The sequence below is a fragment of the Dermacentor variabilis genome, chromosome 6, assembly GCF_050947875.1.
Source record: "Dermacentor variabilis isolate Ectoservices chromosome 6, ASM5094787v1, whole genome shotgun sequence".
Taxonomy (NCBI): Eukaryota; Metazoa; Arthropoda; class Arachnida; order Ixodida; family Ixodidae; genus Dermacentor; species Dermacentor variabilis.
In genome coordinates, this window is record NC_134573.1 from 58,517,304 (window position 1) to 58,522,011 (window position 4,708).

Consider the following 4,708-nt stretch of genomic DNA (forward strand, 5'->3'; position numbering starts at 1 on the left):
TCATCCACGGCGATTTGCCAATATCCAGAGCGAAGGTCTATAGATGAAAAATAAGTGGCACCGTGGAGACAATCCAGAGCATCGTCAATGCGGGGAAGTGGATATACATCTTTCTTGGTGATCGTGTTTAGATGACGATAGTCAACGCAGAATCGCCAGCTGTTATCCTTCTTTTTGACGAGAACAACAGGGGACGCCCACGGACTGGAAGAGTGTTCAATAATCCCTTTGGCAAGCATCTTGTCAACCTCGCTCTGGATAACTTGTCGTTCAGAGGTCGACACCCGGTATGGGCGTCTGCGAACAGGTGCTGCATTGCCGGTATTTATCCGATGCGTCACGACCGTAGTTTGATGCAAAGGGCGATCGTTCAGATCGAGAATGTCGGAGTAGGACTCGAGGAGGCCACGGAGCTGTGCGGCTTGTTGGGTGGAGAGGTCCGGTGCAATCATCTTTGTAAAGTCCTCGGTCGGGGCTGATGCAGAAGGCGCAGAATGAGCAGTGGTCGAAGACGGCGCAACAGATAGGGCAGAAATGTGGCACTCGTGCGTTGGTGACAACGTGGCAAGAGACATGCCTCGAGGAACTACTTGCGGGCACTGTCCGAAATTTAGGATCGGAAGACATGTCTGATTGTCCGCAACAGAAACGATGGTGTGTGGGAAGGAGACATTGTGAGAAAGCAGGACTGACGTTGCGGGAGTAAGGACATAGTCTCCATCAGGTACAGGTGGGCTGGCTAAAACAGGGATGAAGGTTGCTGCAAGAGATGGCAGGCGTATAAAATCCGCGGAACAAAGCTGAGCTGGAGCTTGAGCAGGAAGGTCAATGGGAACAGGCAGGGGTAAGTCAAGTTGCACAACACCGGCGGAACAGTCAATCAGAGCAGAATGCGCGGACAAAAAGTCGAGTCCGAGGATCACATTGTGAGGGCAACGTTCAAGCACACTAAACAAAACGGACGTGTGGCGACCGGCGACACTGACACGAGCAGTACACATTCCAAGCACAGCCGGAGTTCCACCATCGGCGACCTGGAGCAGTCGAGTCGGAGCAGGAGTAAGTACCTTTTTCAATCGCGTTCGAAGCTCCGCACTCATGATGGAAATTTGGGCTCCAGTGTCGATGAGTGCTGTAACGGGCAAACCATCCACGTCCACGTCCAGAAGGTTCCGATTAGTAGGCAGGGTCAGCAGAGGAATTTCAGGCCGGTGTTCTAGAGCAGCGTCACCTCCAGGAGCTGCCCCAGTTAGTTTCCTGTCGGAGAGCGGCGACGGTAAGCTGGGGATGGAGAGCGACGCAGCTGGGGCGAACGGGAGCGGCGACTATGTGGTGATGGCGATCGGCTGGTCGCGGTGGCTCGAGCGTTGTCAGGTGCGTCTTCAACCTCGGTGGGGAGGGATGGCGGGCGAGGATTCAGCGGCGGGCGGCGGTAGGAGCGAAAGCTTGGTCGAGAGTGGGCTGGCCAGGAACTTCGACAGTGGCGAGAGATGTGGCCCACACGTCCACAGTAAAAAAAGATTGGTCTATCGTCATGGGTGCGCCATTCGGCCGGGTTGCGATAGCTCGGATATGGACCGCATTGGCTCCGGTGAACAGGGGCAGTGGCAGCAGACGAAGCAAAGTCAGGACGGCTGGCGGAGCAGATGGACGGAAGACCTACATTGGCAAGTTCTTGGCGAATGACCGACTGAATGAGGGACACAAGCGGCCGGGAATCGTCAAAGCACTGCGTGACTGGCGTGGCAGGAGACGCTGCTTCGATTTCTCGCCGAACGATACGGACGACGTTCTCAGAGGAGGTGGGCTCACGTGGTGGACAAATGTCTTCGCACGTCGATGAAGCTGCGGTATTAGGTAGACGCGTAAACTGTTGAACTATGCGGCGACTCTTCGCGTCTTCAAAGCGGCGACATTCATTAATGATCTCATTGACCGTTGTGATGTTCTTATAAACAAGCAGGTTAAACGCGTCGTCCGCGATGCCCTTTAAGACGTGGCTGACCTTGTCTGCCTCTGCCATATTGTTATCTACTTTGCGGCAAACAGCGAGGACGTCCTGGATATACGCCACGTAAGATTCAGTGGACGTCTGTACACGGGTCCCAAGGTCCTTCTTTGCAGCACGTTGGCGGCCGACGGGTTTGCCGAACAAATCTCTAAGCTTCTGTTTACACTGGTCCCAACTCGTAATCTCTTCTTCATGTGTTTCGAACCAGACCCGTGCTGTTTTCTTGAGGTAGAATATTACATTAGCCAGCATAAGCGTGTTATCCCACCTGTTGTGTGCGCTGACCCGTTCATAATTCTGTAACCAGTCATTGACGTCAACGTTGTCAATCCCGGAAAACATGCCAGGGTCGCGAGGCTGGGCCAGGATGACCGTCGGTGGCGACGACGGGGCCGCGGTTGAACTGTCTCCTTCGGAAGACATGGCGGCCAGGTTACGTCAGCTGCGGAGCTCCGTCTTGCTCAAGTGATTACCCCGCACGTCCACCAATGATGTTATGGGAAGGAAGAAGCGTCCGTGTATTTACAGGTAGCTTTTAATGGCTGAGCCAGCAAGCGTAGAGCATCGATATTGCTAAACACTTCTTCGTCGTCTCCCAGACCACCATCAGCGTCGTCTTCTTTCCACATTACCGACTGTGGCAATATTATCACTTTCTGAAAGCGAAACCGACGCAAAATGGAAAAAAAATATTAGAAGCCATTCCACTCTGTGAAGATGGATGACCAGCTAAGCTCTAGCACATCACACAGGATTACACAAGCGGTCTTGTATTTTCACCACTCTGGAAACGCTGCCAGTCGAAATTACAACACGAGAAGGGCACCCCATTCCGAGGGTGAACTCCATCAAAATTTTAGGACTTCTAATCAACGCCAAAGGCTGTAATGCAGAAGCTCTAAACAAGCTGAGCGCGCAGGCGAAAAACATACCAAGACTCATAACTAGAATCGCAAGCAAAAGGGGGGGACTCAAGGAGGACAACCTGCTCAGGGTCTTCCAAGCTTTCTTTATCAGTCACATTACTTACACGGCACCGTACCTCAAGTGGAGCAAAATTGAAAAGAACAAACTCGACACACTCATCAGGTCCGGCGTCAAAAGAATACTCGGTATTCCACAATCCGCTAGCACATTAAAACTACTTGAACTTGGAATTCACAATACCACAGACGAATTAATTGAAGCACAGTTTATTGCACAGATCTCCAGGCTTTCGTCAACTAAGCCGGGAATCAAAATTCTTGATGAAGCTGGTCAACTCCCTATGCAGGCTCCGCTCAACCGACACCCCCTGTCTAAATTAGCCCGTGAAGGTATAAAGGTCGAGCCCGTGCCGAGGAACATCCACCCAATATATAACGAAGGTCGCAGAAGAGCGCGGGCTAGAGCCATCCTTCGACGAATAGATCCTTACGGGGCAGATGCATTCTTCGTTGACGCCGCCAAATATGGCAGCGAAGACAGGTTTGCAATCACGGTCGTTGACGCGCGCGGAACGCTTATCAGCGCCGCATCAATCTACGCCAAACACGCGAACGAGGCGGAGGAAACCGCGATAGCCTTGGCTCTTCAAGCCGCAAAAGGCCCGGCGTCCATTTTCTCTGACTCGCGCACGGCGGTCAGGGCTTTCTCGTCCGCTCTAGTTTGTAAACACGCAGCCAACATCGTTAACAGATGCTTTCGTATTAATACGCGAGAAGAAACTGCAGGTCATATCAGCATAGCATGGTTCCCGGCACACATGGACGATGCAACTAACCGAGCGGGTTGCAACCCTAACGAGCGGGCCAACTGCCTGGCGCGTGAATTCACGAACCGCGCCAGAGCTAGCAGTCCGGCTCTCCCGCAGGATTGCCCCTTCAAAGATAAACTTACAACCTTTCACGAAATTACGTCACATTACAGACAAAGCAGGAGAAAATTCCCTCCCCCCAGTCCGAAACTGAACAGGGCTCAGGCTGTTACTTTCAGGCTTTTAGAGACGAGATCGTACCTCACCCCGAGAGCGCTTAGTTGGATGGACCCGAACTTTCCGCAATCGTGCTCCAAATGCGGTCACGCGTGCTGCTCCTTCGACCACATGCTCTGGCTGTGCCCGTACAACGCGGGCTCCGACTTTCTTAACGAGTCCAAGTGGGACGCTTTGCTGAAGAGCTCGGATTTCACAAGCCAACTACAGGCCGTCCAGAGGGCCCGCGACGTCGCGGAGAGTCACCATCTCCCTGTCCCGTAGTGGGTGGAGCCACCAACTTGATCGGGGAGCCTTCGGGTGCCCCCTAATCAAGTTCCTCAGGACACTCTTATAAAGTTCTTGTCACTGTCACCACTTGGTAATGGTAGTGACGATAGCCTTACTGTGATTACTGTGATATATACGGGTTGGTCCGGTTACAACCTTAGACAGATGTCTTGGCCAAAGTAGAATCTATGCACGACCATTGTTGGTTAATTGAGTTACTTCGAGTGGTGTAGCACTCCAAACCAAATTCTTCATGCACAAACTCAGTGAACCATTTATTTTCTGGTTTTCAAATGCCCACATTGAAGTCTTCAATGATGATCACAAAGGTAGTGTCATCGCAGCTAACCAATGCAAAGTGCGTGGTAATGAACTTCTCAGTACCACACTTGGGTGTGCCTGAATATGCATATATAGACAGTGGATATCATAATTTCGTCTTTCGTTTGTACGGC